At 37.5% G+C, this 12,203-nt stretch overlaps 1 protein-coding gene across 14 annotated transcripts in view; it reads right to left on the reverse strand.

The window, feature by feature from the left end:
• The window catches only part of adcy7 (adenylate cyclase 7), a 91,499-nt gene that overhangs the window by 72,500 nt on the left and 6,796 nt on the right, over positions 1–12,203 (reverse strand). For 3 of the 14 annotated variants that reach the window (XM_068222359.2, XM_073906962.1, XM_073906960.1), the window contains exon 1: positions 2,745–2,902. The exons of the other annotated variants lie outside the window; for them this stretch is intronic. The gene's annotated coding sequence lies outside the window, so the exon portion shown is untranslated. Of the gene's footprint in view, positions 1–2,744; positions 2,903–12,203 lie in introns of those variants that run through there. 14 annotated transcript variants of the gene reach the window in all.

A 12,203-nucleotide genomic window follows, 5' to 3' on the forward strand; every position in this document is an offset into this window, starting at 1 on the left:
TTAACAGGCGAGAAAAAGGCTAATAAAGGCAAATAAGTAGCATTCAATTTTAATATCAATACCTTGGACATTATAAATAATAAAAAGTATGAGAAAAATGAGTAAATGAGGTTTTAGTCATCTATATTTGCCCTTATGTAACGGAAGCCAGCTGGTGATCGCGTAAAGCTCACCCCTCGGATCCAGGAACAGACGTTGTTCTGCAATCTTATCGGAGCTTGTCTCCCATGCTGGCTCGTTACCTGCTCGGACCGGTGCGGTTACTTGCACATAAACCGTCTTTTGATGAATATGATGTTACACATTGTCTATATTTATTGACTCTTTCTTCCATAGACGCTAAGTATTATATTGACAGCTAAAGAATATAAACGTAAGAGAAACAGGAGAGGAAATCTTATAATAATAATACAAAATAGATCAACATTGACAGGTAACGAGCCAGCATGGGAGACAAGCTCCGATAAGATTGCCGAACAACGTCTAAATGCTACTTTTTTGCCTTTATTAGCCTTTTTCTCGCCTGTTAACTGGGTTAAAAATCTTACATTATTCCATCTCCACCTGCTGGTGAAAGCTAGAGCAGCTGGCGATCTTCAATCTGCAATCTATTGCTTCTCCTGCAGTTCCCGGATGTAATGTTGAATTTTATCAGTCGAATTTGAGCCACTGAATTTATGGAAGCGAATATTAGAACTGAAATTGACCTTTTGAATATTATACATCGTATTTTTAAAGGGTATTGAATATTTTTTAAGTGAAATCTGAAAATTGAATATGAATTATTGAATTTTTAAGTTTAAAAACGTGTTTGAAATATTTTTCGTTGAAATATTCACAGCTTAAATAAACAGATATGTTAAATTTCAGGACCTAAAAATACAAACCCTGGAATTCAAGTCATTAAAATGCAAGAACTTGTTAATACGCTGTATTATTTTTTTCAGTTTGTGATATTCAACAAGCTTTTTAATTCAAGACTTTAGGCATTGATTTTGTTCCATAGAAACAATCAAAGCAAATGTGTCGAAGCTTCGAAATGTTTCAAAACCCGTATCTACAGTGAAACCTAATGGTATTTTTCTTATGTTTTGCTCTGGAATAGCTTCAGCAAAAAAAAACAGGTAAGCAAATTGAGGTATTAAACCCCACAATGTAGAGTTGAGATTTTAAGTGATTTAGTGAAGTGGAGAGATTTCCTGACTAGCATGCAGAGATAATGGGGTTGAATCTATGGCTTTTATAATGTGTTTTGTTTTAACATTGGTCTGACATCCGAATGAACAAATATGTCTTGTTTTGGTGAGAAATGTTAGTAAAATGCATCAAGTAATCATTTCAAAGTATTTGTAAAACTCAGGATATGAACTTGTGCCATTTGCAGCACAGTTACTCTGTGCATACAAACGGTCCACTGGGCTACATGAGAGTGTTTTTTTTTCCTGTTTCCAAACACTTTAGTCATGTGACCTCAACAATGAGTCGAAACAGTTTCACGTCAGCCATCCCTATTTATAATAATTACTCTCTGGATTACCTTCTTGTTTTCGGTCTGTTCCTGTTTTGACCTTGCCAGTATGTCCATCCCAAAATAAAGCTGCATTTGGATCCTCACCTGTTGTCAACCCCAATTATTACAATAGCACCTTTTGGGTTTGTGTTCTGGTGCTACTTTGGCTTTACACATTTACAAGCTTTTCATAGTGAAAAAAATGACAGTGTAAATGCAACGTGAGCTATGACCAAATCAATTATTTCTGTTATGGGCCAAACCAAAAAAAATAAAAATACTATTGTGAACACATCTTTAATGCCCCAATTGCATGTAATGGTGGGAAAATATTAGCTGAGTAAGCATACCAATTAGATACAAAGCAAAAACTTTAATCCTTTCATCATTTGCTCATACTGTTGTTTTGTGGTGCACAAAAGAAAAACACATTTTTGTCAATACAATGGTAGACAATAAGGTCCAAAACAGCAACTGAGTAAATGGTGATTTCTGTTCAGACTATCTCTTTAGCAAAAACAGGACATGTTTATCCTAAAAAAATAGAATTCACAAAAAAATTGAAATAGATCTCAAGCAGGACCAAAACTATATTGCAAGTAGATGATTTAACAGTTTATTTATTTATTTATTATTTTTGTGTTTGGAAAATTTGTTTCATCAGCTGAGCATCTGATCAGTTAAGTTAAAGTACAATCTACTGAACACACTGCACACTTACAGAATTTGCCTCATGCCTCATTTTCATTCCAGTCAAACATTAAATGTGACACTACCCTAACTAAGGTCTAAAGTCATTATTTACTCAATCTCGTGTTTTTCCCAAACGGATTTGATTTTCCCTTTTCCATGTAGTACAAAAGAAGATATCAACAAGGTTTAAATAATACAGATTATAAAATGATGAGGGAATTAAAATTGTTCCGTGGATTATCTCTTAAACCAAAAGAAAATTAAAATGTGCATTGTGGACAGCAGGGTAGGATCTTCATTCAGGAGAACCATGTCAAAACATGCAAACCCGCACTGACACACACTGTTAAATATATACACCAATTCTTTTGCACTACATAAATGCAGCGACATGTAGCAAGCCTAATACTACAAACACATAAGAACAAATACAAAAGAACACAAAATCATGCAAAATTTACTGTTTAACAGAAGACGAACGAAATTGATATAAAACAATACCGCGTCAACACACCCTCTATACAACAAGCACCTGAAATACCTTTTAGCAACAACCGATCTTCAAAAAGAGCTTCAAGGGTCGCGTCCACTTTTAGGACAAAGAGACAAGAGTGTCAAAAGGTTTAAGAGTGGGAGAACTTCCACACAGTCCACAGGGATAACGTCCACACCTCTGCCTCTCAGGATGAAAGCGCGTGTGAAGGAGAGACGATGAAAAAGACAAGGCTAGACAAAACATTACATCAGTGCTACAAGCAAACACACACTGCGAAAGAATGTTCAGAATGCACACGACACACGAACACCGTTCCTTCGCCATATATCATAATCATAATATTTTTGACATTATCAACTAATGTTTGTTTAAAAGCATGGCGTTGTGCCTGTGGGAGAAAGAAAGGTTTTTGGGGGGGAGGCGGGGTGGGATTGAATGAGGGGATGAGCAGAGGATATGCAACAATTTAACAGACCAGTGCGGTCCAACAGATGAGGGTAGAGAGGGAGGGAGGAAAAACAAAACGAAGGAATAAGAGGGGGATTACAGGAAAGACACCATAACAAAGACAACAGATGTGTTTTTTTTCTATCAGATCAAGTGTGCTTTATTTGAGAGGATCAGATGGTAAGACGTGGCAAATGAAATCACCTTTTCATCTCTATCAGGCCAAAAAAAAATCTGACATGACCTTGTGTGATCTTAAAATCGGATGAAGTCTTTGAAGTATTCAGCTTCATATTAAAGTCTCTTGCATAGTGTATCAGGACCTCAGACATGGATTTTCAAGAGGACAGAATTACATAAATGTCACAGGCCTTTTACAAGGTAAACTGTTACTGAGAGGTTCAGGCTTGAGTAAAACTGCATTACCATTAAAAAAATAAGATTATTAAATACATTTATACGTAAACTCTTTAAGAGAAGGTTTACCAAAACATGTTGTCAACAATAAAAGTAGGTTCTGATAAATCTAAAAGAAAATACTAGTCAATCAGTAAAATGATCTGAATGTGGATCTCCTATCTGCTCTTATTGGAATACAATTCTTTTGGAACATCATTCTGAATCCAAACAAACTCTGCCCAGCTGGCACAGGATAGATAATGTTATACCCCAATGTTGTCAGACGTTGCATTTTGGGTGAAAATGAAAATCAGGTTGAAGTCAGGGTCCATCGTCGGACAGACATTGGATTTTGGTCACTTTTCAATGCAACCTAAAAACAACCAAATGTCAACGTCTAATGATGTTAAAGCTTGTGTGGACCATGTCTATTAGACGTTGGATTTTGGTTGAATAAATGTCAGTATTAGACATCAATAAGATGTTGGTTTAAGACAGGGGTGTCCAAACTCTGTCCTGGAGGGTCGGTGTCCTGCCTGCATATTTTAGTTCCAACCCCAATTAAAAACACCTGAAACAGCTAATCAAGCTCTTTCTAGGTGTACTAGAAACTTCCAGAGAGGTGTGTTGAAGGAAGTTTCAGCTAAACTTTGCAGGACACCAGCCCTCCAGGACCAAGTCCAGACAGCTCTGGTTTAAGATGGCTCGACGATTTTGGATTTTGGTCACTTTCCAACACAACATTGAACTTTAGTCACTCGACATCTCGACCTAAATCATACCTAACATTAACATCTTATGACGTTGTGGGCCTGCTGGGGATGTGGTTGTTTCAAATGATATATAAACACAGCACAGACCTAAACACCATAATCAAACCAAAAACAGGACAAGATGTCACAATGTGTACACAATGCTCTAGCATACCTGCTTTAATTTTCACTACAGAGCATCAGAAACGCATCTCCTTAAGGTAGATCTGTGTTTATCTGTCAAATAAAGGAATTGATAGCACTTTTAGACTACTTTACACATTTGATAAGATATTCATGAATTTATTCATTCAATTATTTTCTTTTTGGCTTCGTTTCTTTATTAATTCGGGGTCGCCACAGCGGAATGAACCACCAACTTAACCAGCATATGTTTTACACAGAGGATGCCCTTCCAGCTGCAACCCATCTCTAGGAAACATCCATACACACTCCTTCACACACATACACTACGGACAATTTAGCTTACCCAATTCACCTGTACCGCATGTCTTTGGGCTGTGGGGGAAACCAGAGCACATGGAGGAAAGCCACGCGAACATAGGGAGAACATGCAAACTCCACACAGAAACGCCAACTGACCCAGCTGAGGCTCGAACCAGCAACCTTCTTGCTGTGAGGCGACAGCACTACCTACTGCAAGAACAGTGCTAGTCACTGGGCCACCGTGCCACCTATCTAGGAAAGGAGGAGGAGTAAGGGTGGAAGGGGAGAGTCTTCAAAATGAAAATGGCTGTTATATGGAACTTAGGGTGCTTTCACACCTACATTTTTGTTTCGGAACGTATCTCGTTTGCCCAGTTAGCGCGGTTCGATTGGCATATGTGAACAGGGCAATCGCGCTCTGTTCCGCGCCAAAGTAATCGCTCCGAGATCGCTTGAATGAGGTGGTCTCGGCTCGATTGAAACGAACTCTGGAGCGGTTCGATTGCAGTGAGAAAGCGATCCGATCCGAGCGCGGTTATATCACAGTGTTTTATGGATATGTAATAGGCTTACAGCTATATGAAGAGAGAATTATGAGTAGGGCCGGAAGTTTCGCGAGTCTCCGGATGCCCGCAAACGAGTGATGATCTCCCGGTAATCTTGCATCTTCCTCCCGGTCCTCAAATAGGCATCGTCGCGCACCCTTCTCACCCCTCCCCACCGTGTCTCTCCTCAGACACGTTGCGCGCGCGCACCCTGTCAATCACCACCAAACCAGCACCTCTCCTGACAGCTTAGCGGGACGCTGCAAAATAAACCCTGACACTCTGACCAATGTGAGGAGAGTTTACTCGCACGTGACGCGTTTTAGCTCTTTTGGTCCGATTAGAAACTTTGCAGTGTGAAAGCGAACCGCTCCAAGAGCAAAGAGCAACAATGTAACATTTGTAATCTCTGTTTCGGAATTTTACTGAATCGATTCACTAGTGTGAAAGCACCCTTAGAGTATTTATAGTGGCTTATGAATCGCCTGATTGGTAAATCATATATTGGATAATGCAGGTCCAGCTGCAAGCAAGCATAAGCATGTGATGCTCTTGAATTAGTTGAGAAATAAACTTCCCTTAAATAAAACATAAGTGAGTGTAAAGTCATTTAAATTACTACAATAAAAAAAAAATGTTCATACAAGGGCTGTTTGATAAGGGGAAAAATCATAATTACTTTATTATTTTTTCAATATCGTAATCACAATTATTTAAAACTATTACAAGAACCATATGACCAAATCTTTTTTGATTGATTTATTATTATTATTAAGTTAGTCTCTGAAATTTTAAGCACACAAATCAAGCACATCCCGTGCTGCAAAAGTCACGCTACATGATTTTCCTGATTTGCACTTAAAAAATTGCACTTTGTGGAGGAACGGAAGCAGACTACTGAAAAGAGGGTGGGATCATGTGATACTGAAGACAAGTAATGAAAACTGCAATTTTAAGAATAATTTTTACCTTTAATAATATATATTAAGATAGAAAACAGTTAATATTTCATGATTTCAATGCTTTTGATAAAATAAATGCATCTTTTGTGAACAAAAGAGACATTCAAACAAATGTAAGAAAATTATACTAATCATAAACTTGCAACAACAGTGTGCATAAGTACGACATATCAATAAAAAACTGTGGCACACCATAAATTTCTACTGTAAATTCTGATAATTACACAATTGCTAAAAGAAAACCCTAAAATATTCTATGCATAATATAGCACTATGGATAGTATATGAAGAGTTTAGATACAAAACCTATAAATGCTGTCAGAAATTTCCATCAAAACTGAATATTTTCATCAGCCTCCTTTGTTTATGTTGAAGTTATTCACTTTAAAGACTAATTTAAAATTAAGTAAAAAAAAAAAAATTTTGCCATTAAGGTGATAGAATCTACACACAGGAGCTTGATTAAAAAATTATATATTTTAGAAGAAAATTTCTGACGGCATTTAGAGTTTTTTTGCATTCATATCTTTATTTTTGGGTATGACTCCTCAAGAAGGTTAACCAAATTGAACAAAACTTCTGAGGACAATTTTAGAAACACAGACACACACACAGGAAAGACTATTAATCACCCGATGACACTGAATGCCTTTTCAAGAGATGCTAACTTTACAAGTCCTCCACACAGCGTGAGCACAGAAGTGTTCAAGTGAGATCTTGTTTTAACAGAGAGCTGTTAAACAACTCAAACAGACCGAATCCAAAATAGATCATCCAACACATGCTTCACTGCCCACAAAGCCAGAACAGCAAAAGACTGCACTGAGGGGGAGCAGGTTTGACCTTTGAGTGACAGTCAGCAACCTTCTGTGGTAGCTGTGATCACACTGCATGAACTGTTAGCTTAAGATTTAATACAACAGATGTCTGTGATGCTGTTAGTGTACCTCTCTCTCTGTCATATGTGTGATATGGTCAGATTGCTGCAGATGGACTGCCAATTACACAGCTTGACAGGCCACTGAACTCAAAACTGAAGAACAATAATGATCTGAATATATATATCAAATATCTCACTAAAGCCTTTAAAGAGGAGCATGGCACCACTATGTCTGTTATTGGATAGGCAATTACATTACTGGATCAATTGATTTTGTGTAACTGCCTATAAAAACATGCATGAGATGAAGAGATTCAGTGGTCATCACCCCGTACCAGAGGAGGTTCTGCCCAAGAATAAACACCACAGAAAATGTTCATTCATTCATTCATTCATTCATTCATTCATTCATTCATTCATTCATTTTCCTTTGGCTTAGTCCCCTTATTTATTAGGGGTCACCACAGCGGAATGAACTGCCAACTTATCCAGCATATGTTTTACACAGCAGATGCCCTTTCTTACTCTCATTCACACTCATACATTAGGCCCAATTTAGTTTATTCAATTCAATTTTTGCGCACGTCTTTGGACTGTGGGGAAAACCAGAGCACCCAGAGGAAATGTACACCAACACGGGGACAACATGCAAACTCCACACAGAAATGTCAACTGACCCAGCCGGGACTCGAACCAGCAACTTTCTTGCTGTGAGGCAACAGCAGTGCTAACCACTGAGCCACTGTGCCCTTCATAGAAAATGTTTAAACCTAAAAATGTTACTTTATTATTATTTTTTAAGAAAGTATTATTGAGCAGTTTAGTTCAAATTGGCCGAACTCACTTAACCCATTATTTTATTCATAGAGCATGGCATTCATGACATTCCCCAAAAACAATGTAAACATTGAGTATACCAGGCCCCATCAAAACATTAAGAGTGATTCTCTCAAGTCTGTCAATTACTTTCCAGCTCAGCCAATGAACTGAGTTTGGGGTGTAACTACAGTTTACTACCAGATGCATTGTGCTGGAAAAAAATACATATTTAAGACAAGCCAAAATTTAAAACCTACCATAGGGATGTGACGATTAATCAATTTCATTAATTAATCGTAAAGACTTCTAAACATTTCGTTTCTGCACAGAACAAACTGCTGCAACTAAACAAAGTTATGCTAACTGTGGACTAGTTTAAAGATCCAAGCTTGTACACCGAGGCTAATACCCACGCACACTGGATTAATTATGGCTAAGGATATTAACTAAGGGCAGTTCACGTCACGTCTTTTGTGCGCGCAAGTTCATTATTTCTTTTCTTGCACGCATATTGGGAGTGATGTGCATGCGGTGTGCACACAGCCCGATGCGCTCACGCTTTCCTAGTGCTCCTAGTTAAAAAAAATGATGCGCGCGCACTGCGAGTTACGTGACAAGAATTCATTCATTCATTGTCCTGTTGTTTATCTTTCAGTGTAAAATTATTACATAAGTTTAAATCCCAAAATCTTTTTTTCACTTATTTTTAAGTCCAAAGAGAAATAGACTATTGTTTGTTTTTTATAATTATTTCCTGCAGTATGAATTAGTGACTGAGCAACAATAAATTTAAAATATAAGGCGTTTTCATGTGATTTGAAATGTGTTTTGAAATGAATGAATACATGATAAGCGTGAAACTGTAATTATTTCCCAGACTAAAATCGTACAACAAAAACCTATAATCATTGCAAATCAAAATCAACATTCAGAACCTAAAATCGATGTAATTTTTCCAGGTTTTTTAAAATTAAAATCCCAACCGTGTGTGGAGTCACATAACTCCGCTCTGTTAAGGCTACCTTGTACTTGTACATTGACCACACAGGTATGATCTGGTGCAGCCTTCGAACAGTCGCATATGTGTTCACTTCTCAAAAAATGTAACTACACGTCACACATTTGCACTAAATTGACAATATTTGTAAGCTACACCAAAGATGGCATATTTTCTATAACAATAAAATTCATATTTACATTAAAATGTTTGTTTACAGAAGACTTAAGAAATGCACTGTTTAAAATATATTTACAAGATATACAGGAGTTATTTTATTTAGAAGAGAAAATGCCTATTTTCCACTTTTAATATGAAAAACACTGAAAATAATTTATTTGTTTACAAAAGTGCAAGTTATTTATTTTTTATTAGAAAAAAGTGACTGTTGGTTGTAGGCAGTGTGTGTTTTATTTTAGTTGTTCAACGTTGATGTTCAATTAATAATCATAGATGGTAAATAGTGAGAGTTTACTTTAAATTATTTTAAAATCAAGTAATGCACCTTTCATTCATGTCCGACAACTATGAGGGCAAAAAAATAAAATAAAAAATGTAGAGGTGTGAACCTATACTGGTCTTACGGTTCGGTTCGGTTTAATTCGATATCTCGGTGCATCACGGTGCATTGACGATGCTTTCCATACACAGTGTTATATTTGGGGGGAGGCTATAACAAGCTGTCTGTATAAACACACAGACACACAGCAACACACTTTCTCTCATTCACAAACATACACAAACATAGACAGCACCAAAGCTCGCGCTGAGCGAAAAAAAAAAAAAAAGTGGAAAAAAAACGAAAAAAAGAAGCCCTTTTCCGACGGTCCCTTACTGAGAGCTCCACTCCGCGCGAGCTCTCCCGGCTAAACGCATATTGCGATGGCTTAAAGGGAGCAGTGGTCGTAATATCGAGCGAAAAAAAAAAAGAAAAAGACAGCTGTGAAACATAAGCAGCTTTGTCTTTTTGTAGGAAACACACTTTAGATCTTTTTAGGGTAAGAGGTGTTTGAGTTATTGCCGCTATAACTGAATGTGTCTGGAATATCGAAAACAAAACCAACTTAACCGTGCTCATTTCTGGCGCCCCCTTGGATGTACAGCGCCCTTAGCATTTGCCTATGCTGCCTATGCTACGCGCCGCCCCTGAGTTGGCTCTTGAGTGTTGTAAATACCGGCGCTCACCTCCCTCGCAACAGAGCGCAAAGGAGATAAGTGACGTCAGCACATAATAACCAGTCATGATTATTACTGAACCGATACCGAATTGTCCGCATCTGCATCGCGGTGCACCGAAAAAAACTATTAATTTTGACACCCCTAAAAAAAATAAACAATCGTTCATTAATCATAATCAAGTTCAAATGGTCAATTAATCGAGGTTTTGATTTTGGGCCAAATCGCTCAGCCCTAATCCCTACTGCCAAAGTACACAGAGACAGAAGACAGGATAAAACATGCATAAACACTTAAGGTGCTTTTACAAGGTGGAGGAGTTTGATACAATTTAAAATGTTGGGTTGCAATCGAAATGTCAAGTTTGTGGAGACAAATGTCAAGGTTTTTGTGACAGGTAATCTAAACTCAAGTTAGCAACAAATGTTAATTCTTTACTGTCCAATGTCTAATGTAATGTTAAGAATTACCCCAAACTGCTGTATGCTCTAATTGAAGGGCATTTAACAGGCATCGATATGCATTTGGAAAGGCTGTATTGAAACAGTGTGTATGTGTTTAAAAGACAAGAAGCAAAAGTAAGCTCAGGAAGTCACTCCCTGAAACTGTACCGCATTCCATGAAGTGGAAGAGACATAACCAGTGTGGATATGTGGATGTCAACTCCAGAAAACCTCCACGAGAGGAAGGGAGGGTTCAACACACAGGGCAGGGGTGGGAAAACCTCAGGGAACATCAGAAAAGAGAAGCACACACACAAAGTTTAACCTCTGTACCATATATAGATCACTAGCATTACCAAGAGAGAAGGGTGGAGAACATGTCAAGGGTCAGTGAAGGTCCATGTGCATCTCAAATTAAGGATAAGTGATCTAGCAGCTCTCCATTGTCTCGGAAAGTGACTGCGTGAGTCTTTTTAGGTCATCTTGGCTGTCAACATTCTCACAATATGCAGAGGAGCATTTATGATGTGTTTATCACAAGTAATAGTGTTGGATGTACAGAAGATACCTGTATATGCAAAGGATAATCAATAGGTTACTATGCGTAAATGAGATTTAAATGCACTATGAGGCGGACCCCAAAAACCCTTATCAACTCCCTGGTGAACAAACGTCCTTGTTCTCGAGATTTGAGAGGCATGAAGGATCCAGCAACTCTCACTGAGCTACTAAGGTTACTTATACTAATGTTTGAGGGTGGAATATTAGAACAACTGACTGGTACTTCAGTACCTGTGCATTAAAAAAAAGACTATTATTGCACACCTTCCAGCCAATCAGCAACCATGAAATAAGTAAGTGATCTAATAAGGAAGTGAATCTAATGCTAGGTGTGCATTGGTGTGAACAACAGACTGCTTGGTGAACAACAGACTGCTTGGTGAGGAGACCCAACTAATATGTGGCAGGATTGGAGATTTCCTTCAATTAGTTTACATCCATACAAGGTAAAAAAAATACTATATAAACTACTATAGAAATGTATAGCATAACATCGCTCATATAGTGACTGTAAAATTTCCAGTATCTCTAAAACCCTAACTTCTGAAAAGAACCTACTATGGGCAGTAGGCATGGGACGATAAACATTTTCAAGGTATACCGCAGTTTGGAAAAGTCAAGGTTTTAAAACCACCAAAAATGTTCGTAATACTGTTCCTAAGGTATGAGAAAGGTTTTTTATTATTTACTTTTTTTAGGACAATTGTATCTCCAGCAGAAAAGATATTCAAAGATGCCGTTTAAAACTAAAGAGATCTGTGTTTTTGAAACTAATAAATACAGCAGAAGTAGTGTTCTTTAGTCTGACATGTTTACAGCTCCAAAATATTTTTAATGTTTCTCAAAATAAAATATTTTAAGTTCAAAGGGGAAATAATTTGTTGTTGTTTACCCAGACATTTAAAAAGAATATATTTTAGAGCAGTAATCACATAATGTGAAACCGTGATATTTTTACCCAAGGTTATCATACCATCAGAATCTTATACCTGCCCATGCCTAATGAGCAGATGACTCAGTCTTTTGTGATTGCCCTACTCCTTCGTACAGTGTGTGTGACTAAAATCAAATGAATA

Source organism: Danio rerio, chromosome 7 (genome assembly GCF_049306965.1).
Source record: "Danio rerio strain Tuebingen ecotype United States chromosome 7, GRCz12tu, whole genome shotgun sequence".
Lineage (NCBI taxonomy): Eukaryota > Metazoa > Chordata > Actinopteri > Cypriniformes > Danionidae > Danio > Danio rerio.